Consider the following 27983-nt stretch of genomic DNA (forward strand, 5'->3'; position numbering starts at 1 on the left):
TTCTTTATTATCAACTATTATTATTAATATTTTAATTACCACAAATACATATTATTTTCTATATAACAATTTTCACGTAGTATCATTTCTCGCGTAATTTGTTTTCTTTTTTTTTTTTTATTTTTTATAATATAAAATACATAACAAGATGATCAATTAGAAATATGTAACTTGAAAATTTACATTTCTCCTTAATATAACATATTAAGTATAAAATGAATAACGTTTTGACATATTATACTTAGTTGATCATATCTCGTCTTAGATAACGAAAGAGACACTTCTAGAATTCTAACGAAAGATCTACTCTTTTATTGTGAAGTAAGAGAGAACAGAGATAAGAGGGTAAGATAGACAAGAATACTCGTACATGTAAGAACTACTTCCCTTTTACTGAGTAGTACAGCAGCTTACATTTTATTCTTCCTTCGTCAGCCGTTCATTACCGCTGAAAAAGAGGAAAGCTTTTCGTTACTTTTCAGCAAGGAGCTTAAAAAGTGGCTGCACTTCTCAAAGTGAAATTTTCTCTTACTCTCTCTTTCTCTATCTGTCTCTTTCTCTCTGTCTCTTTTTATCTCTCTCTCTTTCTCTCTCTCTCTCTCTCTCTCTCTCTCTTTCTCTGTCTATTCCTCTTCTCTAAGAATAATGTAAATTGTTATTGTAAAATTACTCGCTCGTTACTTCGTCTTCGGTCTCCTTGCAGTTAAAGCTCGTCTTCGTAACGATAGCGAAACGAAAGTTTCTTAAGAAAAGGAATACGGTTATTCTCCTCTTTCTTCTTTGGTTCCAACCGGTACGTGAAACATTCGATAGATCGTTCTTTGCTATTTTCTGCGATAAAGATAAGAAGTCGAATTGTCGGAATTAGAATTCAATGTAAATAAAGTAAAAAACGATTAAGAAAAATTTCGATAGTTTAACAGAATTTTGATCGCAACGATCTTTGCATTCATGATGACGAGAAGAAGTTTTATTATTTAAAAAAAAAAAATGATTTTACGTACACATGTGTATATATACATGTGTGTGTGTATGCATGTATGTATGTATGTATGTATGTATGTATGTAAATATATTAGTGAAAAGTTCAGTCGATATACATCATCGAAATTTCGTTCTCGATTCGAGTTTTCTCTCGATGTATTTTTTTTTTCTTTTTTTTTTTTTTTTCTTTCTTCCAAGATCTCATAATACGTGGGAAGTTCGTGCAAAATCGATCGATCGATCGAATAACTCGTAAATCAGTTCACTTTTCGTTGGGAGTTGCTTCGGGCAACTTTTTCTTTCTCTCTCTCTCTCTCTCTCTCTCTCTCTCTCTCTCTCTCTCTCTCTCTCTCTTTCTCTCTCTCTTCATCTCTTCTTATTGTTGTCATAGCGAGAATCTTTGTTCTATTAGTTTTTGTCCAAGAGAAAAAGTGAATTACGGAGGTAGACTGCGCACGTTTCGAAATATTTCGATTGCAGGTGTTACGGCAAAATTCGAATTCGTTTCGAACTAATATTTGGATTTCAACGTGAAATAAATCGTGATGCATATAAGACGAACGATAAGAAATATGATATTGACTTTAATCTATATACACATTCTCGTTTCTCATTTGGAGTTAGTAAAAAGAAAAGTTATAATAATATAAAAGTAAAGTTATAGTTAAAGTATAAGGGAAGAACAGGAAATAATAAGAAAGGACAAAAATAAAATAAGTATTAAAAAGCAACATCTTGACCAACACTCTTCGTATTAAATTGAAACAGCCGTGGAAGGAGAATAAAGAGAGAAGAGAAATAATAAAAAAGAAAATGAAAAATAAAAGAGAACGAACTTGAGAGCAAGAGAAAAAGAGAAAGAGAGAGAGAGAGAGAAACTTATATATATTCGAAATTATCATTGCATTCGAATTTAAAAGAGCCAAATATCGAGCATTTGTTTTTAAAGCATCCACTAAACTTGTTGGTAGTTTAACAATACCATTCTGGGTGAAGATCATTTTAGAATATACACGGTCTATTCTGCGTCAGATGTTTCTATAGTGGCAGGATAGCCGGTGATATCACACAGTAGCCATTATTACCATTGTCATTATAGCTCTGGTCGGCGAACAATCATCTAAAACCAATATTGTACTTTGACTTCCTGTACTGGCATGTTGCTCCTGGTCCATTTGTTGCTCACGAATTTCTAGTTAGTCCCGTGAGATCCTGAATAATATATAAAGGAGAGGAGAAAGAGAAGAGTTACTGTTTTACCAATGCGCGTAAATTCTTCTTTTTTTTTTTTTTTGGTTTGTTTGTTTGTTCGTTTTTTATTTGTTTGTTCGTTTACAAATTGCGACAATAAAATAATAAGAAATAATAATGTCTAGTGCAGTAACGATATATGATATTAAATATATGAATAATAGCGCTTGATATATTACGTTATTAATTATTATAATTCATAAATATAATAATTGTTTATGATAATATATGTATAATATACATAGTAATATTTTTATTCTATTTTATTATAATATATTAAAAATATATTAAATTGTTATCAAGGAATAATACGTATCGTTATAAAATTTAGTTTAGCACTTTATTAACATTTGTTTGTACGCTTTGTTTGATTTGTTGAAACGACTACGTACCTTATTACGTAGCATATTTGTCTATCAAACAAGACAAGAAGATGTTTAAACGTTTTTCATCTCTCTCTTTCTCTCTCTCTCTCTCTCTCTCTTATTTCTCAACTATTCGAATAAACTTGCATAGCGTACAAAAGGTGTAGAATATAAAGCCGGTTGGTAAACAGATAAAAAAAAAAAAAAAGAAAAAAGAGAAAGAAGAAGAATAAAGATAATCGCTATCAGTCGATCATCAAATGCGGCTATTTGCTCGCGGTTTTCGATCCGCACGTGGAATTCCACATAAAATCGTATAATAAAACCTCGGCATTTATCGATCTCTTTTTTTTCCGATTCTCGTTGTCGAATTACGTTTTTTGTTCTTTTTTTTTTTTTGTTTCTTTTTCTTTATCTTTTCTCCTTCCTGTTTGTAACTCATAATGTTATTTCGAAACGAATGCGTTTAGTAGTCTCTTTGATAGGATATTAATGATGACAATGAAGATAATAACGATGATAATAACAACGCTTTATCCGGGAATTGGTCAAACGCATTATACACTCATATATATATATATATATATATATATATATATATCCGTGCAATGTAAATGCTTTATTATTATCAATAAACATATTATATCATACAGAATGCCGGTAATTAATTATGAAACGCTTTATTCCTTGTGATTTATCATAATTTGAGAAAATTCTTTGAAGGTTTATACGACAGGAAACATTAAAGATTTATCAAAAAATATCTCTCATAACTATATCAATTCTTATGAAATTTTATCCGTTTATCGAAATGATTTGCTCGTTAAATTTATCGAATAAGTAAGAGAAAATGAAAAATGCATCAAGATATTATCCTATATTTGTTTTTCAAATAGAAAAATAGAAAAATGTTTGGAAACGATAACGCACCATCAGCTTAGGATAGTTTCAATAATCTCGAGAAATAACATGTATGCGTATGTATGTGTTTATAAGTGTATGTATATTTACCTAGACGGTATATACAAATACGTTCTCTTGGGAAACGTATCACGAGACTCCTCTTCCTAATCAGCGTATCAAAGCGAATAAATTAATGTATCGTGTCGTGAAGCCTCAATGCTATGAGCGCACGTGTTCACGTTTGTACGATATTCCCACTAAAAGCGCATAGAGCGGATTTGGTTCCGGTGAGCTTTAGAGAATGCATCTGATTTACTACAACGCCTATTGCAAATCAGTCCTCGTGTATTTCTCGAACAAACACATCATCAATTTGTTACACGGAAAAATATTTTCCTTTTTTTGTCATGGTGTTTTAATTGAAAAAAAGAAAAGTATTAGTACAAAATTATTCTTATCATTATATATCAATCGATCGAAGTTTTGATAAATGTTAAATTTTAATATATACATATATACATATATTATATATAATATATGCATATATAATATATTTTTGATGGTCAATATTTCATTTGAAAATATCGAAAAAAGCGAAGAAAATTTTTCTACATTTAAAATCCTCGTAAAAAAAATATATATATATATATATATATATAGTTTTTTATAATTAAATGTCATAACAAGATACGACCGTAAGATGATTATTTATAAATCACTTAACTTGGAACGATTCATTTATCTTAAATCTCGATCGTTACTTTTAACAACGGATCAACGACTCGAAACCACGTAACATTTGACAATATGTGTTTCGTTTCAGATTACAAACGTTTTTCCAATTGTTACGCGTTCGTTTCGAGAGAAATCCAAATGATGCATCGATTGGATCGGAATTTGACGTTGAAATCCAGTTACAAGGAGCATTTCGATGGCTTCGATACGAGTTTTAAATCACACACTGACTCTCAAAGCTCGTGGCTTCGACTATCGTTAAAACGGGATTATAGGAAAGTACGATTTTAATCGATAGATGAACAAACAAACGAATGAACGAACGAACTAACGAATGTTACAATATTTGGCTCCACCATTCTCTAATTTTCTTTCTTTTTCTTTTCCTTCATTTCCTTTTTCTTTCTTTTTCTCTCGTTTTATTCCAAGCGATACAAAAGATAAGAACGAAAGAATATTCTAAATGTTTTCCCTGTTGAAATTCGTTAGCAAATCGTGCGTGCCATTGGTCGATGTGTTCGGCAAACAAAATTAAAGGAATTTAAACGTGAAAATTTACCGATCGAAAAATACCACGGTCTCGCAGTGGTTGTCTCAATGGCAGACGATTTAGTAGAATTTGCGTAGCACTCGAATCGTCGTCCGCGAATTACTTTCGTAAAAGAAGACGTTCTCCACGCGAAGGAGAAAATTTCAGGGTAAAAGCTCCTACGTACGCGTAATTCTCGTCTGGTCGAACGTTAACTATATTGGATCCTTTCCAATCTTTGGAGAATCGAACTCTCGCTCGAAGTCGTGTTCGTAAGCGCGAAACGAAGCTAGAACGTCGCTGGTTGATCGTAAAAACGGTAGAGGAGAAAGAGAAGAAGGAGAAGAAGGAGGAGGAGGAGGAGGAGGAGGAGGTAGAAAAGAAAAGCTTGAGATTGTACCGAGCTAGACATTCTCTCTTTTTCTCTCTTTTTCTATCTTTCTTTTTCTTTTTCTATTTCTTTATCTGTTTCTTTTATTTGCTCCCTTAGTCTCGTATTTGTTTTAATATCGTATTTGTCATTCATTTTTTTCCTCTCCGAGTAACAATTTTTCTCTTAATCATTAGAAATGAACTTTCTAAGCGTTCGTAAGGCTGATATTTTTTTATACACCCTCTCCTCTCTCTTCCTCTCTTTTTCTTTATCTTCTACACAACCTTTTTCAGTAAAATTTCTCAGGAGGAATAATAATAAAGAGAAAAAAACAGCAGATTAGGAAAAGAAGGTCGTGAAAGATTCTTTTAAAAACGCGAGGGATAAAAGACACTTGTTCCTAGGATATATTTGTATATATCGAGATGTCATCATTTTATGATTGTATCATTTCTTTGCGTTAACACGATCTTTTCTTTCTAAATTGGATCTTCAATGGTCGTATGACGAATCATTTTTCATTCGCTCACATCGCATTTCATCTTGTGTTTTCATAAGTTTCGAGTCTCACAACTCTGTGATGTCGTTTAAGCGAACAAAACTTGTTGCTCATTTTCGTGAGTGTATATATATATATATATATATATAAAATAGATACAGGGAGTATGTGTATACACAGGTTGTCCTGCCTAATTGGATCATCTTTCCTCCGAGATTTGAACTTTATAAGAAAATATCATCCGAAGATATTAAATTTAAATTAAGGAAGAAAATTTTGACGAAACATTGTTACATCAATCATATTAGTAATCTTCCGATTTAAATATTTTCTTTTTCCTCTTTTAACATCAAAAGTATTATTATTTTAACGATATTCAAAGGGATCAAGTTTGAACGAAATACAGCCATATATATATATATATATATATATATATATATATATATATATAAAGTGATCTTAACAACAAAGCAAAATTTTTTGATTAATTAGTCATTAGTTATCGCATGGAACGGAAAGGAACGTTAAGCAGATTTATCTTTGTTCATCGGTTTATCCTTATCGCGTTTAATGAAAAATGAAACGGCGAACGAGAGCTATGTAAAACACAATGAGAGAAAAACGAAATTAGCTCTGTGTCTGATCGAACGATTATTATTGCTTGGAATATTTGTATTTACGTTAGAAACAAAACGTCGGGATATAAAGATTGGAAATGTAATTAGTTCCGCGTATGCGTACGTACGTATGTTCGTTTAAGATTTCGGAGAAAAATAATGTAACCTTTTCCAACGATAATTCGAATTTCATTGAAATTTTCTAACGCACGTTTTGCTATGCCATTTTTATTCCTATTACGTACTTCCTACTCCGGGCGTAAAAAAAAATAAAAAGAAAAAGGAAAGAAAAAAGAGAGAAGAAAAAAGAAAGGAATAATAAAAAATTGTAGAGTCCCGCTTTAAATAAAAAAGAATAGAGAAGAATGAAAGCAGTGCTATGCAGTAGTGGGTTGGTTGGTTGGTCGGTTGGTTGGTCGGTTGGTCGGTTGGTTGGTTGGTTGGTTGTCTGGTTGGCTGGTTAGCTGGCTTGCTGGCTGGCTGGCTGGCTGGCTGGCTGGTTGGCTGGCTAGCTAGCTAGCTAGCTAGCTAGCTGGTTACCGGTAGAATTAAAATTTATTCCCTTTCGTAATTTCGCACGGCTGGGCCAAAATTTCAAATCGTATATTATAGTCGGCGTATAAAGTATTTGTGAAAAAGGATTCACCGGTGCGTTTTCAATTTTACAGGAGTTCCGATGCGAGTAATAATCGGCCAGTAAGTAAAGCAACACTTTCCGGTCTCGTTAAACGTTTATTTATCAATCGGCTTTTTATTTATTATTATATCATCGATGCTCATGTATAGACAGTCAAACACATGTATCCATGGGCATCTACTATACTGTAGAATAAACACACATACGTACACACAGAGACCGACACAGGTAGAAAATGGAAATCCGCATTCAGACAAAGCTCCTAACGAATGGTCCGTTCTCGCTAATGAGATTAAAATCACCTATCCTCTCCGTTTTCCTCTTATAGAATCATACGAATGATAACGTTCCTCTCGTTGCTCGTAAAAGGGCACAAACGGTGTAAACGTAGTTATTAATATTCGTATCTATATCGTGGTATCTTCGCTAATGAACGAGGAGAAATCCTATTAGGATTAAAAGCACGTATTTCCGGTTCGTCTACGATATCTGCTGCTTGCTGCCGTATTATGCAAGATCATATGATTTTGTAAATTATACCTCCCTAGGTTCTACAATGAAACATAGTAATCTTCTTACGTGGCCACAATTAATGTCCGATTGTTTATCCATATAAAGCGTGAAACGTTAACATTTATATACGTATATATATATATATATATTTATCACGTTAGATGTATTATAACAAGTGGTCCTAATCGATTATACTTTAATATCATTTTCAATATCTCTTTCAGTTTCTTTTCGTTCAAGTTTATGAAAAAGATTTAGGAGGATTCTTTTGTTATTTTTCAAATACATTTTGATTTCCCTCGAGTTCTTTCGAACGTCGTCCTTTCGAAACGAAGAATCAGTTTCAACAATTTCTCAATCGTAGTTTTATTTGAAAAAGAAAAAAAAAGAAGAAGAAAAAACTGAGCCACGAGATTTGGTGCGACGCATTTCATACGCAAATAAAGTTCTATAATTACCGTTCGTTAATAATTAACAAAAAACATTCATTTTGTATTCATCTACGAAATCTATTTTTAACGGAGTGATAGAGACAGAGAAGTAGGAGCGAAATGAAGGGAAAGAGTCGATCGATCAATTGTTTAATTGCCTTTAAAAAATCTCGATGGTTCGAGTTAACATAAAATAAAATGAAAGATCTCGAATGTCTATTACGATGACTCGGGTCTAGATCTAAATTTAATCTATCAATTAATCGTTGGGATCTATCATAGATTTTTCAGACGCTTTACAATAGTTTCTATTGATGTAAAACCTATAAAAAAGTACAGGATTATTTCTTAGACGGTTATAAACGATATCTCAATGGTGTTATACAACAAATAAAGTGACTTTTTCAAGCAAACTCTACACATATACGTACACATATATATGTACGTATATATAAAAGTTCACAAAGCTAAATCCATTTATTGTCATTAATAAAAAGAAATATTATATAGTTGATAGTAATGAGGTACGTAAATAATCAAACAAGTAAGTAAATAAGTATACTTTAACTCGACGATTTGAAATCTTTTATAGTTTATATTAAATTTTTACGATTCTCTCGTAACAAGTAGAATAATATATCCCAATGTTTAATATGTTCCATCGATATAATCTATTTTCTTTACCACCACCCCCAACCCTTTTTCAACCCCATCAAATCCTATCGTGACTCAGGCGGATTTCGTTGCTGGGTTGGATTGTTTTATTATATCCAATGTCGTATCGAAATATTGGAAACAATAGTGAAGAATGGACAAGACGCATGGGTTTTTCCGTAGTACTCTCTCTTCTACCACAAACATCGAACCTTTTTTACGAGCGATACACACAATCGATATTCGATCAAGCGTGCTCTTTCGTTTTACAATAGAGAGAAAGAGAGAGAGAGAGAGAGACAGAGAGAAAAGATATCAGCCTGTTACTGCAGGTGTCATAAAGGAATACGTGCCCGTAAAAGGTGTTACTTTCTTTCTCTCTCAAATCTTTCTTCTTTCCGTTCGATTTCTTTTTTTCTTTTTCTTTTTTTTTCTTTTTTTTTTTTTTTTTTTTTTACTTTTTCCCTCTTTTCTTAAACCAACCAGGAGGCATTACGATGCTCGACATGAGTCTAATATCTTTCAGTTTACTGGTATGACTTTAATCGTCGTTCATGTATTTTTCTCACTTTATTTGAACGAAGGAACGTGATAAGAACTATATAGGTATAGGTGTACTCACCTACACGATTTTCTACCTCCCTTAGGTAAGACTCGAAGACTAGTGTTCTTCTTTTTTTTTTTTTCTTTTTTTTTTCTTTCTTTTTCTTTTACGTAGCTGCAGTTTTCTCTTGCTCATTAATAACGAGAGATTAATGTTCATTATCGAGCTTGAAGAATTATTAACCGAGATGGGGGTCGTCTTTCGAATAATAAAAAAAAAAGAAAGAAAGAAAGAAAGAAAAGGCAAAACAAAATAATATCTCTATTATTTTGCTTCTCTTAATGAGAAGCGATCGGATCTTAATTAAGTTAATCAAATACAATTTGCGAAGAAGCTGAATCGTTTTTATTAAAAATTTAGAACCGATCGAACATTTACCAATGTAAATTCAATTCAATTTCGCGATTACGAAATAGAATTTTTTTGTACGATTAAAAAAATCATCGTGTTACGTACGTTACGGGAGGGAAAGAAAAACAGAAAGAGGAAAGAAACGTTTCTCTCGAAAAAAAATTGGAAAATTTGAAATTCTTGGGAAAGAAACTTGGAAACTTTTTTTTTGAACAGATACTTTTTTGAAAGAGAAAACCGATTGCATTCTACGGAAGTCAAATAAAAAAAAAGGGAAACGCAAGTAAACGAAACACAGACCGCAAGCAATCTCATGATCATCAATTGTTGGTTGTTATTGCAGCGAAATGTTTGTTGATTTTCCGTGGTACCGCCGGACAATTTATCCAATTCATGGCGAAAGGTAGGTTCTTGGTGCATACTAGCTAGCTACCACGATATTACTTGCCCGAAGGATCATCGAGCCGTAACAGAGAACACGCGGTATCGCACGCGTGTTTCTTGCATTATGATCGTAACGATAACTCGAGCGAAAGCGTAAACGGCTGGGTTGCGGTTAAATTTGCTTTTTCACGTAACGCTACTCCGAACAATATTTTTCTTCCAACAAACGAAAATGGCTTCTCCCTTGTTTTAAACTTTAAAAAATTTCTTTCTTTATTATTCCCTTCTTTGCATCAATATTTCTTTCTTTTTCTTTTCTTTTTCTTTTCTTTTTTTTTTTTTTTTAGAAAATCTATTCAGAAATCTATTTTTTCCTCTCTTTTCTTTCTTTTTTTTTTTTTTGTTTTTTAAGAATTTTTTAAGATAAGAATCCGTAGAATCTCGACAGGACTTATCTGCATATATTTCGTTATTTTTTTTTTTCTTTCTTTTTTTCTTTTTCCTTTTTCTTTTTTTTTTTTTTAGTCGACCTTCTGTTTGCTTTCTCCTCTTTTTTAGGGAGAGAAAACTTCTCGACGGATATCAACAATGTAAACAAAATATCTAAAAAGCAATAAGGGTAGCAATGGGTTTCGAAAAATATTTGATAAGAGTGCAAAGTCCAGCGCGTTATTAGATCTTTACATTTTACTAGACAGGGTTTAAAGGTCGTACAACGTGCCTCGTACATTTCCGTTATTATTCTCAAAGCGGATTTGGGGTAGTAATAGAACGCAAAATGGAACTTTCACGGAGGGTTTAAAATGTGATCGTTCGGGGAAGATACGTTAATTAAATTATAATTATTTTCTTCGATCGATTAATTCATTTATTATACATTGTTTCATTATTATTTACATTATAATTAATTATATTTTATTATTCGTTACGAAAATTGAAATATTCGATTCTTGAGACATTTGCAGATGTCGGTATAATTAAAATAAAATCGATCGAAACGCTTTATTAATTTCAATTTTCGTAGAAAAACAATTTCAAGATATTTCTAAAACGAGACGAGATAATCGTGATTATAAGAGATTAAAAAGGCGCACGACGATCCCTGGGAGAAATATTTAAGAGAAAAATATAAGAGGAGAAATAAAAGAAGATATTATCCACCGTCCAGAATCGACTTTATCCCCGTTCGTGTGTTACCTCTTTCAATGAAAAATCGACGTCCATGAAAGTCGTAGCTAATTGGCAGGTCGTACGTCATCGTGAGAGGGAAAGAGGAAGAATAATTGAGAGTTTTCTCTCTCTCTCTCTCTCTCTCTCTCTCTCTTTCTCTCTCTCGAATTAAGAAGCAGTCAAGCACGGAAGAAAATATGCGCTCGAGTGAAATCGGAGCTTTTCTCCTTCATAGTTTTCCTCCTCGTAATTCCTCTTCTTACCTTATCTTCGTCGTCGTCGACATCGTCATCGTCATCATCATCATCATCGTCGTCGTCGTCGTCGTCATCGTTGTCTAGCTTCGCGTTCTTGCTCAACATTCCTCGATAATTCATTGTTCTAGGCTAGGCTTCGTTGTTTACATCCTCGTCGAAACCAGCTCGATTTTACGTGTCTAGAAATCTAATCGTGCACACTCTCGGCATTTGCTCTCGCTTATTCCTTCTCTTTCTCTCTCTCTCTCTCTCTCTCTCTCTCTCTCTCTCTCTCTCTTCCTCTCTCTTACTCAAGTGTTATGCAGTTGTATTGTCAGGGATTTAATCGTATCGGCTCGTATTTCCATGATTTCGGTTTATCCAACTTTAATAGGAAATAACGAGAATATCGTGAGTTCTAACGTAACTGCGTGGCACACTATCAGCGTATAGTATTTTATGCGATTAAAGTTCGAGCGATTAGAGAGAGGGCAAGTTTTGTGATTGTCGTATATATATAGGACATACGCACACACATACACGTATACATACTATCTACTTCCTGTTTATAGATGCAACGTGCATATATACCTTGAATATGTTTCATAATGTATATACGTAGATAAATAGAAACTATTGTAGTTTGGAACGGGGAACAAAACGTAACGTAAAAAGTTTATGCGTTATGTACGGAACAATGCTATGATATAAATTCGTTTTCGAGTTACAATCTCTCTTTCGTATTTCAATAATTCATTCGAAGATTTCAGATCTCGTGCCATGATTTTCGCTCATCTCTATGCATTAACACGTGTTGTTTGGATTATAAGTTATGTATTCAGTTCCCATATTTAATGAAGCTGAAATATTTGTATACCGAAATAGTGTTATTAATGTTATAATCTTTATTTACGAAAGAGCTGATCGGTGCAATTTCATGAAAGTTAAAAAAATCTAAAATAATACGTATTTATCAACGTTTTTCATCTTGTCTGAATAGTTAATCATTCATTCTTTTTACCTCTCTTTTTTTTCTCTTTTTCCTTTTCCTCTTTTTTTAATTCCAATACCAACGATTTAACTGTAAAATCTCATAAATTAAGAAATTACTTCGTATATTTATAAAGGCTGTTTGCGCGTCACGTAGATTTACCTTAATTTACGACGCTAATGTAAGTGTAGAGTATTCTCTCTTTATCTCTCTCTCTCTCTCTCTCTCTCTCTCTCTCTCTCTCTCTCTCTCTCTCTCTCTCTCTCTCTCTCTTTAGCTCTTGGATTAAGACCGATAAAGCTCTTTGAGAGCCACTATCAAGGGATTCAAACGACTTGTCGTCGAGTCTAGCATAAGGTAGATTTTGACTGGCTAGCAATTTGCCTCTTTGCACGATGGCTCACGTAGCGACTATGTGAGAGAAAGATGAGAGAGAGAGAGAGAGAATAAACGTTCGCTTGGTGCATCAAATGCACCTGCACAGACTCATCTTCCTCGCGATGTGCATAGCAAGCGCGACTCGGACATTCCGATAACCTGGTATTATTATACCGTATAGAGCTTCTCACGATGAAGAGAGTGGAGGGTAACAGAGAGAAAGAGAGAGAGAGAGAGGAGAGGGGAGAGAAACAGAGAAACAGAGCGAGCATAACATAAAGGAGGGACTCTAATGCGATACAATTCACAGAGTGCGCCGACCTATACCTCCCTTCTGTCCATTATCGCGAACGCGTTTCGGAACGCCATTGTTCGCTTCGTCGTTGAGATTGTCGTTCGATTTGTTGGAAATATTGAAGAAAAAAAAATAAATAAATAAAAAGTAAAGGAAAGAAGAAAGAGAGAGGGAGAGGGGAAGATATCGACTCCACTACCGACAAATCGATAGATCGAACGAGCAGCGCTTTCTCGTCTTCTTCGAGATATCCTCTTCTTCGTTTATCTCTCGGAATTTTGTTTCCAACGAGAAAAAGAAAAGTAAATCCAAATCTCGGATAGCAAATGACATTAATAAATAAATTTACTTCTTTTCTGTTTCTTTTTCTTCTTCTTTTCTTTTTTTTCCTTTTTTTTCTTCTGTTTCTTTTTTTTTCATTTCGAAAGCTTTTAATCGCACGAAATCGTCGTTGTATTGTACGCGTCCAGTGTTAATACGTTCGTGTTTCGCGGCCTCTTATTTTCCTGGCATCGTTTTTTCGAGAGAACGAGAAAGAGTGGAGGAGAGAGAGAAAGAGAGAATGAGATAGATAAATAGAGAGAAAGAGAGAGGGAGTGTATGAAAGAAAGAGTAAGAGGTGAAACGTTCCAGACCAATTTTGCACCCGAGCAGAGTGCCACCTTCGGTCGTTTACGTTAGTGTCAAGCGCAGAACGGAACGAGACACGCGCTCCTTTACACGCGTGTTACTGACCTTAGAAGATTCTATTTCGGTTCTACGCTCGTATAAACTGCTCTCGAAAGCCACTTCAAAATTCTCGCAGGCATATACCAGAAACATACGTACGTACGTACATATGTATGAATGTATGCATGTATGTAGTACTTATGTACAAGTTGTTTGAACGTTCGTATGCGACGCAAGAAGCCTTTTGTTTTACGAATGAAATTTTCCTCTTTCTTTGTATATGTGGACAGTAGAAAAAGAAAGAGAGAGAGAGAGTGGTAGAAAGAAAGAATATTTATTGTATGGTAGCAAATTTTTCGTGAATAATCTTAAATATTTTCTTTGATATTATATTTCTCTCTTTCTCTCTGTCTTTTTCTATATATGTATATATATATATCTATATATGATACAATATATACATATATGTATTTGTATGTATATATATATATATCTTACTCGCAAGCTTTTCATCTTTGTCCAAATCATAATTCACTGGCAAACGTTAACCTACTTCCACTTTCTTCTTTCCAAGCGAATGGTCGACGGTGTCTCATTTCTAGCGAATCCGCTCGTGAAAACTTTAGTTCGGCGACGACGACGATCGTTTGCGGTAGGAATCTAAGCGTCGGGCAAGCTAAGAAAGAGAAAGAGAGATGAACTTCTCAAGCCGACATAATCGAGCCAACGTCGGTCCAAGGTTTTTCACGGTTATAAAATATCGTTTAACGAAATCTTCCAAAGAATTACGACGGGATTTAATGTATTAGCTGTGATAGTAAACGACCCTTAAGATAATAAAAAGAAAGGAAGAGAGAAAAAGAAAGATATATATATATATATATATTTTTTTTTTAATGTCCGTTTTATATTCGACCCTTCCGTAAATATAATTTCTTTATTCGAACATGGCTTTTCTCTCTCCTTTGGGTACTATTAGTTAGAAAAACTTTAAACAATGAATAAGCGTTGGCAGTTTTCACATAGCCTACTGTTGTCCATAAATGTTAAAGAGTTAAGACCTTCGAGATTACATGCCAACGAAATTTACGCGACTACAGTTGGTAACGTTATTCGACGATGTACCAACTTGTAGAAATGAAATTAACTAATGAAAGAGGCTTGAAAAGGAAGACGATAAGGATGGATATAAAGTCGTAACTTTAATCGATAAACCGTCGGTGTATCGTTCCTAGTTTTCGATAGAAGGGAATTCAATCAATTTTCGATTATCACCCGCATGTCTCGATTAAGTAGTCGTAATACTCTGGAACCAACCCATTCCGTAGCCAATTGCTATTGGATTTTAAAGTGTTATCGAATTAGTTCTCGTGTATTCCTATGGGATGCTGTATCCTATACATTTATAAATCCATTGGTCCTATATATTAAAATGTATAATCTTCATCAAAAGTTTGAAAACTCTTGATCAGATATGTATATATATATATATATGTATATATATCTCGTAGAAATTTTTTAAGTTTCGTTTCGGATACGGATTTTCTTAAATAGAACGTTACGATAATGAACAATGGGAAATTCGTATCTATCATTTGATTTTATATATAAACACTATATATATATATATATGTATGTATGTATATACATATAGGTAATTTTAAGCAATAAAAAGATATAGGAAAAAAAAAAAGAAAAATATCCTCGAAACTTTTAACGTTGATCGTTCCGAGTTCTTCCGGTATCTTCACTAATCATCAAGATGGATGTAATAGGTAGCATGACTCATCCCCTATACCATATATCGTGGAAAGGAGGGACTCTTAATGGTTTTTAATAAACGATCAGACCGAATCTCGTCTCTTCCATAACGAGATCGTTAATATCGGAAAGTTAGGAAGACGACGAAAATCCATACCGATATATCCCGTAAATCATAGAATTTTCTATCGATTCGATATCATGAAATTGATAGAAGGAAAACTTTCAAGTCCCAAAGGTTTCTTATTCGACGATTTCCGTTAGTAAGTCTCTTTCCAACTGTCCTTTACCAACCCTTTCTACTTCTATCCTCGACCATCTTTTCATTTCTTCCTCGATCATCAAATTTTCCGAAGAAAATTGCGAAATATGATTTTAAATTAGAAATGTTAAAACGAAACTATCACAACGAAAAGACTCGAATGCATTTTTTTTTTTTTTTTTTTTTTTTTTTTTTTTTTTAACGATTAATGTAATTAACGATATTTAAACGATATATTAAAATTATTTAATATAACATTGAATTTAAACGATACGTTACAAATATTATAAGATACGCGAGTACTTTTTCTTTATTATTATTGACGAAACAATAACAAACGTTATCGTGCGAAATGTTATCGCGTTTAACGATACACTAGTTTTTGCTCTACTTCTTTCCTCGTTTCTCTTTTTTTCTTTTTCTAGGAATAAACACTCGAGAGGTTGAAGAAAACAAACAAGCTGGATTTTGACTTTGTCGTCTGTGTCCTTTTCTCCTTTCACACTACCTCGGAAACTTTCTAAGTTCGACTCGTAAACACGATTTCCGCAGTCATCATTCAGTAGGCAGCAAAGAAGGAGGAGACAAACGAGAGGAAATAAGTTTAAGGACATAGTCGAGGATGGTAAGTGAAAATTCGTTGACACGAAGTTAAAGTTTTGAAGACACTTGACTTCTATTCGATATTAAAATCGTCCTTTCCGTTTCATTTCTATTTATGGAAATACAACGATAATTTTGAATTCTGATTTTCCTCTTTGCATACATTCGTATATATATATATATATCTATACACTTCCTAAAATGTTTCGTCAAACTTTCGAAATGTGTTTTAGTAACTCTGAAAAAGATATATTGTTTCGTGTGAATCTAGATTTAAGAGTTTCCGTATCTTCTTCGTATTTTCTTCGTTTCTATAAATCAGAACAAATGTTAATTAAGTTTTCTTTGAAACCATTCTCGAGAGGAAAAAATTCAGGAAACCTCATCGAGTAAGAATCTCCTTTATTTTGATTAGGATACCATTGACGAAGATAGTCCTTGACAATGTGATTAAAATTAGAGAGAAGGATAGCATTATGCATGAATCACGTTTAAAAACTTATTTAGAACGATATATTATTTAACGTAATACTTAATTAACTGAAAGTCTTTTTTTTTTTTTTTTTTTTTTAGAAATTTTCTGATAGTTCCTATCACTCGGAAATGCTCCAATTATTCGACTGAGTTGTTAGTTCAAGTCAATTGAAACGCGCTCTAATTCGAACAAGAAACCATTCCGAATTTAGGTTCATATAAACTTACTTTTTCCTAAGAGTTAATAGAACACATTCCCAAAGTTTGGTCAAACGTTTTGGAAACATCCTGTATATACATATATATATATATATGTATATATATACACACACACATCATATACACACACACATATATATATATATAAAACTATGTAGGAACTTCTCGACAATGTAATTAGCATTTTTATTGGCCCATGCGTATCACGAGACTCGTTCATTCCTTCAGGGTATATAGACACAGACACATACACACACATATACGATACACATACCATTCGGGAACAGCTTCCTCGTCTCTCACTGGACACAAGAAACTTTTAAATGACTTCGTTCGTCGCATTTTCCCCATATGATAATATCGTCCTCAACTCGGATAACGTCAATCAAGAATATTATACTCTCGTTCTTCTTTTTCTGTTTTCTTTTCTTTTCTTTTCTTTTTGCTTTCTTTACTTTTTTGAGAAGAACATCCTCGTTTCTCTTCGTGCTTTCGAATTCATGCTTTTTCGAACTTTATCGATATTTTTTTTTTTTTTTTACGTTTTATCGTTCGTTTCGTTAAAAATAAAAAGAAGAAAAGAAGAAGAAAGAGAAGAAAGAAGAAGAAGAAGAAAAAAATAAAACAAAGTTAGCAATCGTACTAAAGATTAATTACTTCTACGAAATCGAAAATTTCTTTTATAGAATTTCATCGAGCGTAAACAAATATATTATATTAATGTGGATATGAAACCATAGAAGGGAAAGGTTTGATTTTCTAAAGTTAATTTAGATTCGATAAATATTACTAATGAAGTTGTTCTACGTTTGATTCTCATTATCTAATTTTCCTTTTTCTCTTTCTTTCTTTTTTTTCGATCTAACATCCTCCGAAAATTTTTTATTATACAAGTTCTTTATCGATTGGTAGAAATGGATCTCTCTTTGCTCTCTCATTCGCATCGACGAATAATAAAACGAATGTAAACATATTCAACCGTTCGTTTTTGGTCTCGTTTTATCGGAGCGTACTGAAAAATACAATTTCGTTGGAATTTTCTTCCTTTTCTGGCATTTCCGGTTCTACGATAGATTCACCCCGATTTGTTATTTTCTTTTTGCGGTATATAATTTGAATTCTTGTTATTTTCGCGAACTACTTCGATAACATTCTTCGAAAGAAAATGCGCAAGAGAGAAAGAGAGAAAGAAAAAAAAGAAGTAAGGAAAGAGAAAGAAAGAGAAAGGAAGATGAGTCTTTGCACTGCATTTTCCTTTTTAACTTCTCAACTCGAGTCCTTCCATTATTTTTCGGACATATAATTTTTCTAACGTGAGTTAGAGTAGAGCGAATCGCGAGCTTTCCGGGACGATAACTCGACGCTCATAAAATTTGATGGTCAGTCTCTTGAAAATCTTCCGTGTTCGTGACCGTGGAAGAAATGAAAAATAGAGATGAAAAGAAAGATAACGGAAGAAATGCTCGAATCACCTAACAAAGAGTGTTTTTCCTTTATTATCATTATTAAGTAATATCTAAAAATGAATTATATATAATATTTTTCGAGTTATATACAAACAAATATATATATATATAATACATATATATATATATAAAAATATATATTTGTCTACGTTGTATTCATATCAATTTATCAAGTTAATTCGTATAAATAATTGTGCAATGAAAATTTGTAGGGTATTAATAAGATCGACTATTCTTTTTCTTTTTTTTTTTTTTTTTTCAATTATTTTTTTCTTTTTATCCTTTTTCTATTTCGATTTTGTTTTTACTCATATCGTAAGGATTATCGTTGGGATTATAGTCGGTAGAATTTAAAACCTTTTCATTCTGATAGATTCATTCGCAGGGTTTATTCTCTTGGCACGCCAGTGTGCATGCTCGAAGCTCGAATTCGGTAAATGCGAACGCTCCTCTTCCTCTCTCCCTCCCCTCCTTCCTCCTCCTCTCTCTCCCCTCTCCTCTATGTCAGCAGAATAGATAATATATGAATAGTGCCTCCGGTTATGTTGATCATCTCGGAGAAATTGCATTACGTATTCGGTCGCATTCTTTGGAAAATTGCTTTGAACGTGTATCGCGGTGGATATTATCGATGGAACCTCATTACGGCTACCTTCCGAAACCGCCTGGCAAACTCTAGTCGATCGAGAGTAAATTATATCGCTAAATTCAAAGACGATACGCCGAAACTTTCTATAGTTCTTACCGTTCGACTAGATTTTGTTCTTTCCTCCCTTAAAAATATTTAACACTTTTAACAATATTTATCGATACATTATTTACTTTCCTTTTAACATATTCATCACAAATTTAAATGAGAGTATCCTCCTTAAAGAGAGGACAAGAAAAAAAAAAGAAGAAGGGAATAGAAAAACGGCGAAGGTAGTAGTAGGTTATACTTACTATGTCTCGTTTGAAGGGATCATCGATAAAATTCTTTTACCGAATGAAAGTAAAGAAGAAAAAAGAAAGAAAAGAAAGAAAAAGAAAATAAACGGAGAGCAACCCTACGAAAATACTTTCAATCGTTTGAACGTCTTTTCTTGATTATTTCCTCCTCCCCAAAAAAAAAAAAAAAAGAAGAAGAAGAGGATAAGGAACAAAATTAAAAGAAACTAAATAAACAGAAAAAGAGATGTAACATCAGATAGATAATAATTTATTTCGTCGAAACATTTTATTATTCTTGACGTATAAGCACTTACCCATCATCCATCTATCTACTTTTACCGTTCCGATGAACGACCAAAGAAAAAAAAGGAGAAAAAAAAATAACACACTAGTATTATATCGCGTTATAAAGTAGATTAAATTTATTGCGATATATCTACCGAGTTTACGTTGCCAAGGAAAGAGCAACATCGTCAAGATAAGACGGTCGAGAAATTTTTCCCAAGATACAGGGTCTCGCACCTTCCTTTGATCCTCGCGACGTTCGCCTGGTTTCTGACGTTCTGACGATCGACGTGGCGTGAACTCGTGGGCGGACAAAATTGGACGAGGTCAAAGGGGAACTTAAGAGGGTGTGAGTTAGAGAGAGAGAGAGATAGAGACAGAGAGAGAAAGAGAGGGAGAAGGAGAGAGAGAGAGAGAGAATATCACGATGGTAAGAAGCTTAGAGAGCAACATGGCGAAGAGAAGGAAGGGGCAAAGAGAAGCAAAGGAATTTTGGAGCCTTACGGAAACGTCGTTCTCTGTATGTGTCTATGTACGTTGCCTCGAGTTTACAAATATACAACATGGTTGCATAGCTCGAGAAACCTTCCGTTCTCTCTCTCTCGTTTCTCACCGAACGTAGTTCGACCTGCCGTGAGCACACCTCCTTAGGCTAGTTATCGCTCGAATTAAAGCGAGAACCACTACACTCGTACGTTTCTATGTAGATAAGTATATACGTATGTATGTACGTAGGTATGTATGTAAGTACGTATGTATGTATGTAGGTATGTATGTACGTACGTATGTATGTATGTAGGTATGTATGTATACGTTTCTACGTTTTCATGCTTTACTTTAGCCTCTGGACCGTGATAAGAAGAACGTTCGATATATTCCGCGCAAACATTCGAGATAATTAAAGGCTTTACTTTATCCTTCTTCGTAATTCGATGTAGTTATCTTTTTCTTTATTTTTGAATTATTTTTTCTTTGTAACATTCTATTTTGCTATATATATATATATTTTTTTTTTTTTTTTTTAGGAAAAAATTTTGATAGTAAAAGAATAATGGAAGATATTCTTTTTCAAGATAGTTTAGAAAAAGTTTAAAAAACAAATAGTAGAATAGTCGTACGATTGAAAACTCCTACGTCAAACTAAAGTCAGACGGGAGAGATACAAATTTATTTTTAGTATTTTTATTACTCTATTGTTTATCAAATCTATCTGATGGTAGTTTTACATCCATATCATATATATATATATATATATATATATATATATATATATATATAAATATAGACAGATATCTATCGTATATATAATAATAGTACGTGATACACAGAAGTTATAGGAAGAAGTTAATTCTCGTCAGCGCAGCGGCAGCGAAATCTCACATCGATCGGTAGTTTCTCTCTTAGTAGAGCTAAATGGAGATATGCTAGCTTGAAAGGGTACCTAGGAAGTTTCGAGGACGTCGATCTCGCCAATGCACTTTGCGCATAGTAGGTACGTACAACGTACATAGTTCGACTTGCGGTCTACGTACGAAATTTACGCCCAGAGAGGAAAGTAAATCGCGTAAAGCGTTGTGCGATCGGTGAATAAGAAAGATCAAGAAAAATTTCTAATATCATTTTCAATGGATCTTATCGATAGCATGTGAGACAACAACAACCATTTTAAAATCATTTTCATATTCGTTTTTGTCTTTTTCTTTCTTCTTTTCTTTTCTTTCGTTTCTTCTTCTTTCATTTCTTTTTTTTTAATTTCTCAAAAACGAGAAAGATGAAATTTATCAATCATTTCGTATCTTCATTGTTACGTTAAAACATAAAAGGTTCGTTCATGAATTCGTTATTACACGGGAAATTGGAGTGCGAAGGAAAGCCGTAAGCGATATTAACGATTCCTCTTCGCTTACTCGTTACTTTCTCTCAACCCTTTCTTTTTCCTAATTACGCCCGAATGAATCCTAAACAGCTTGCATCAAACCTTACTCCGACTCGCTTATTAACGAGCCTCACCTCCTTCCTTCGAACTTTCTTATTCGAAGTTTATCTTTCATCGTCGATTTATCGTGGCTTACTCGAATCTTTCGTTCATTTCAATAGAAGAGAATTAGAAAATGTTAAAATCCGAAAAGAGAATCTATAAGTCTTGTATTAATTTAAAAAATATTTTGATTACGAACGTTGTTACTATAACATTGATTTAATAAAAAGAAACGAGCATAATAATCTAAAATTAATGAATTCATTTTCATTTCATTATCAATATCATTAACAATGATAATCTTCGAATCTCTTACGAATTACGAATATTTCGATATTATTTATTATTTATTATATTACTCTTGCAAAAAGAATGGAAATGATTATTAACGTTAATGTGATAATTATAGGATCGTCGATGATGAAATTAAATTGAATTAAATTATATTAAATTAAAAGAAAAAGAGAGAGAGAGAGGGAGGGAGGGAGAGAGAGAGAGAGAGAGAGGGAGAAAAGAAATAAATGAGAATTGTAAAAATTTATTCGAACTCTATTTACGATATTAATTTTCTATTCGTAGAAATAGTCAAGAAGTTTCTCGAAAAGCACGGTCAAGATTTAAGGTTCGGTCGCAGAGCTTACTTGGTAGTAGTGTAACAGTGATTCATAATAAAAGGGACTAGGAACATGTAACGGTGTTAGTGAGAACGAACGGTTGTTCGCGCGCGCGAACTTACGCGCCTTTGTTACGAACGACCGTGGGTTCATTTATACGCCACGAAGCTTTCCACACGAAATTATTTATAATATGAGAAGAGAAGAAGAGAGAGAGAGAGAGAGAGAGAGAGAGAGAGAGAGAGAGAGAGAAATGTAGGGAATGGCAGTAGTTAACGAGAACGCCACCCTCGCAAAGCAAAATTTTCGTGATACACCGTCGAGAAATGTTTTGTAATTAACGATCGTGAATAAAAACTGACGTTCGATTGTTTATCTCGATTAATTATTTCTTGCAAATAATTTACATTTATTCTAGATATTTTTCTTTGTCCAATGAAAAGCAACGAAAATGTAATTCTTTTAATTTTCGAATTTTCTCCTTTTTTACATAATTTTTTTTTCCTTTTCTTTTTCTGTTTGTTATTTTTTTTTTTTGTTCTTTTTTGTTCTTTCTTTTTTTCGTTATAATTTCCTCTAGGGTAATTAGTACAAATACTAATATTAATTAATATTTATTATATATTATATAAATATGTAATTGTGAATTTTTGTATATACGTACGCACATATAAAATTTTGATTAATAAATTGGATGTATGTGTGATCGAAAACAGCGCATATGCGATAGTATCGCGAATTTAATTTCATTATCGGAAAAATTATATATATATATATATATATATATATATATATACTTTTTTTTCTTTTTATCGAGTAAAATTAATTAATAATATAAATGTATGTTTGTAGAAATAAATCGATATATAATACTAACGAAAGAAAAAGAAAAATAATAAAATTAAATTCGTATCATTCCGTTCGCCTGAGTTAGGTTGACTCGTTAACAAGTTACAGGAGTGACTGAGCCCTTTTAATGATAGAGTCAATCGTATGAAATCACACTCGAGAGGAGAATCACATTTCTCGATCGATTTTCGACTCGACTTTCATCCAAAAGGCGAGTATCAGATGACGATGTTTGCCGCGTGTGAGAATCCTATTTCTAGAGGCGACATGAGAGAATTCGGTAGAGATACTGTCTCTCTCTCTCTCTCACTCTCCGTGTGGGTGTAGATGTGGGTGTTTGCATATAGATATTTGTATGCGTGTAATTCAAAGATAGTTGCTATGTTTTATCGATTTTCATCAACTATAAGGAAGACTCGTTCATTCTTCTTAGTTTCATATTCTCGTTATTATGATCGAGCTGAGACGAACGAATATACTTTCTCTCTTTTTTTCTTTTCTGGAAGATACGTAAATGTAGGTTCTCTCTTTCTCTCTCCGAGTTGACTTGTATCGACTATATATACGAACGCATTCGTTTCCTTCCTTTTTCGTTGTTTGGTTATAGCTACGTTTCGATATCTTTCCACCTGATCGAGTGCGAAATTTAGCGAACTAAGTAAGAAACTTTACTCGTATATAGAACTCAGGGGATGGTATATCTGTATGTAGCTATAGGATGTGTGTGTGTACGGATGGATGTGTGCATTGCTTGTGCGCAATGGAAAGGGAAGTGTTTTAGGAAACGGTAGACGATAAAGATGAAAAATGCATGGAAGTAGCTGACGAGCGAGCATCGGTCCAAATCCAATATCTGTCCGATGTGCCCGGCTTGCTTTTCTCGAAGAAAAGGCATTTTCTCGTTTATCGGCTCAGATGAAAATGCGGCTTTTATTCCTAATTCGTCGTTTATCGTTCGTCTTTCATCAAGAGAATGATTCTCTCCTTAGTATACAAAATCTAATATATCAACCGTTTATTACGAAATTGGCTTAGGTCCATTTCATTTTCCCTTGAAAATTCTTCAAAAATGAAACTATCACGTAATATCGTAACTGTTATAAACGTTGACTTGAACTTTCTCTCTCTCTTTCTCTCTCTCTCTCTTTCTCTCCTTTTTCTTTTTTTTTTTTAAATTAGAACTTGAACTATTTTGAAAATAAGCGAATGAAATATGAAATTAATAAGAGATATTTATCTTTCATTGATATCGTAAAAAAAGTGCCAGAACTCTTGTACAATTGCTTAATAAATCATGCGTTATTAACGATCGTTTGTACAATATCGAGAAGCCATAATAGTTAATTATCGATCGTGATTTAATCTTAAATAGCTTTTCTTCTTCTTCCTAGTTTCTTTTTTCTTGTCTTATTCAGTAGCACGAACTATTATACGAAGAAGAGGAGAAAGCAAGGGATATAATCGAGAGAACGTTATCAAAGAAGTAAACATTGCGTTCACTATGGATGCATCTACAAAATGAAGCTGTCGCTTCCGACGTATAGAAGATAAATGACTAGACACACTTGGTTATATGCTTTCACGTCGTATATACGGTTGGATGTGTTACACTTAAAGGAATGTACGATGTTACTTTCGGTCAAAGAGAACATTCGTGAAGCGAGGAAAATTTTTAAGAATGAGAAAGAGAGAGAGAGAGAGAGAGAGAGAGAGAGAGAGAGAAAGAAAGAAAGAGAGAGAGAGAGAGTTCTCTATCGAGAACTCCCGCATGCTTTGGATATTATTGGCCGAGGTCATCCATCCATCCATCAGGAAGAAAGAAAGGAAGGAAGGAAGGAAGGAAGGAAGGAAGGAAGGAAGGAAGGCAGAACGATATATCTCAATCAACGAGAAAGTTCATTAGCCGATTTAGTCCGATAAATCTATCCTTCTTGCTTGGTCCTGGTCGCTTTATTACGTGCGGGTGGGCGTATCATAATGGTTAGCTTCTCGGCGTCTAATCGGTCTGATCGGGATGATAAAGGCGAAGTCGTACATCTTACCTTTGACCAACTCGATCGATATTGAAATGCCTTCCCTTTCCCATAATCCACTGGCCATTGTAAAGGGCCATTCGCCTCTACGATTATTTCTTATTCTATACGATACCTTCTTGTTATAGATTATCATCATTAGTAATTAGTTTGTTTAACTTGTATAATATATCTCTGAGATCATGTTATTTTATTATGGTAATATATAATTATCACAAAGAACTCGATCTGATAGGTTTAATAAAATGTAGAAATTCTTTTTCCATTTTAATCATCGTCCAACCGATTCGCTGACGTAAGAGTACCGATAAGAGGATTGACTCGTAACGAACGTTCGTTAGCGAATGTCCATGGTGCGAATACGACTACCAGTGGTGCAATAAGTTCGTTTAATTCCACTTGGCGCGAAGTCACGATCGGGATGGCCCTCTACCTTCGAACTCCGTAAGTACTCGAAGAAAGTCGAGTCGCCCATTCCCTTAGGGCGTAAGTAATGAGTGCTAGAAAGCAGGCTTTAGGACTGCTTTCTTTATCGAGAGAAAGAATGAAAGAAAAGGGAAAGAAATGGGAAAAGAATAAAGAGAGGAGTAATGAGAGAAAGAGTAAAAAACAAAGAAAAAATAGAAAAAAGAAATTAAAAAATTAAAAAGCGAAGGACGACCACAAGGGTGAGAGGATATGAGCAATGCTGAGTTCGTGCTTGCAAGTTTCTAATCAACGTTTATTACCGAGAGCTTGTTGGCGTGTCAGTTTTATGAAGTTATCTCGATGATTCCATTTTTGTTTTCTTTTTTCTTTCTTTCTTTTAAATGAACTTTTAATTTGGTAGAATGATCATTCTGAAAAAAAATTCGTTCCGAATTTATTTTTCTTCCTTCTTTTTTTTTTTTTTTTTTTTTTTTTTTTTTTTTTTGTTTTTATAAGTAAAAAAACGAACTTTTTCAACGAGCGTATGCATGTATGTTGTGTGAGTAGATATAATAAAAAAAAAAAAAGAGAGAGAGAAAGATTGCACACGTCCTTCTGCAATTATCTCGAACTTATTTCACTTAAATTCAGAATGAACGATCGAATTTATTATTCCGATAAATTTTCATTTGATCCATATTTTGTACTCTTTATTACAGATCTTTATCTTTATTATCGAAGAATAGAATATTGTACGTAAGATTGATTTTCACGCGTCTACGATGTAGAATAAGAGATATAGAAAGGAAAAGATAAATAAGGGAAGTGAAAAAGGAATTAAAAAAATACAGGTTCGACCTTTTTAGATCGATCGGTTCTCTAAGTCGAGAAACGTGTTTTTTAAGAACGTTAAAAAAAGGACAACCCCGTACTCTTCAAATCTATTTTCACATCCCATGGAGAATCGTATGCATGTGAGGATCGAAAAGAAGATAGAAATATACATATATATATATATATATATAAAAGAACAAAAAAAAGAAGAGGGAGATAAAAAGAGAGATAGAAAGAAAAACCAGAAAGAAAAAACATCCCACCGTAATCGCGTCGATCGTCACGGTTTTAATTTCTCCCTCCATATATTTTAACCATCCCTGATGCATCCTGTTTTACGAAGACGAAGAACCGATGTCTCTGGCTTTCCCGTAGGGCAAAGATGAATTTCAGTAAGCAGAAAGAAAAAGAATAAGAGAGAGAGAGAGAGTGTGTGAGAGAGAATAAGAGGAACATGTATTACAATTCTGGATCTAAAAATATATTCGTCTTCTTTCTTTCTGCTTCGTACTGCTATATACGTGTGTCGTTTCGAAAACACTGTGTCCTCCCGTATAAAAATTGTAAAACATTTCCAGAATATATAAGATTGATTTCGAATAGAAAATTTAAATCAAATATAATCTAGAAGGATAAACGAAAGTCGATATTTTTCACATTTTCAGGGATCGATATAATCGATGTTTCGATGGCGAACCTTGACCCTTGAAGAAAAAGTCATTCTTATGACGTTCCTTGAAGTCTGCTAAACACATATTCAGACACACACATATATATGTACATGTATATGTATATATGTATATATATATATACACGTACTTAGATACATAGAAAGGTGAACGTACGTCGTACAAGACTTGGATGTTTTATTCATATCATGCAGGCTTGGTTCTCTGGTTGGAAGCAAGGACATAGAAACCAAGAGAGAAAGAGAGAGAGAGACAGAGACAGAGACAGAGACAGAGACAGAACCGCGCTCTCGAAAAGGATAAGATCCCGTGAAATTGCCGCGGATGATAAATTTCAGTTTAAACGGGCGGCGTGCGCGGCTTACAAGTGTTTCACAGCGCTGCGCCTGCAAGTGGAAAAGGAGGAGGAGGTTGCACGAGACAAGAGGAGAAGGAGAAAAGAGGTAAAACGAGCCCGCTTCTTGTGACGTGAGCCTTCTCGCGAGCCCTTCGTTCTTTCCAAAGAGTATATTGCAATCATTTTTACAATGCAGTTTTGTATTTCATTTCGGAAATATCATTTTTCTATTGTAATTTTTTAATACAATTTTTTTCTTTATTTTTCTATTCAAATCGAGTCGTTGGATGTATCGATATCGTAAGATGTTAGTATACTAAAACACATCTGGAGTTATATTATCTTTCGTTCTCTCTCTCTCTCTCTCTCTCTCTCTCTCTCTTTCTATCTTGTTGACGTGTTTCCTTTATCTTTCTCTCTCTCTCTCTATCTCTCTCTCTCTTACTTTTCGTATTATTAAATCTTGAATATTTCTGATCATGCGTAGCAAAACACGTTTGTTAATTAGTTCAAATACGGTGCACAAAGTACTATTTTTAGAGATTTTTGTAGAGATTATTCGGTCATAAGATCATTACATTATCTTGCGATATTTCATGTTTGATCAAGAACATGATTACAAGGCCGTAAATCACGTTGCAGTCTCTCTTTCAATGTTCTTTCTCTCCCTCT

At 33.6% G+C, this 27983-nt stretch overlaps 1 protein-coding gene across 1 annotated transcript in view; it reads left to right on the forward strand.

Annotated features, from left to right (window-relative positions):
- The window catches only part of LOC122629608 (protein eva-1), a 237105-nt gene that overhangs the window by 32520 nt on the left and 176602 nt on the right, over positions 1-27983 (forward strand). Inside the window, exon 4 of the mRNA XM_043813198.1 lies at positions 16018-16217. The gene's annotated coding sequence lies outside the window, so the exon portion shown is untranslated. The remainder of the gene's footprint in view (positions 1-16017; positions 16218-27983) is intronic.

The sequence above is a fragment of the Vespula pensylvanica genome, chromosome 5 (assembly GCF_014466175.1).
Source record: "Vespula pensylvanica isolate Volc-1 chromosome 5, ASM1446617v1, whole genome shotgun sequence".
NCBI classification, from domain to species: Eukaryota; Metazoa; Arthropoda; class Insecta; order Hymenoptera; family Vespidae; genus Vespula; species Vespula pensylvanica.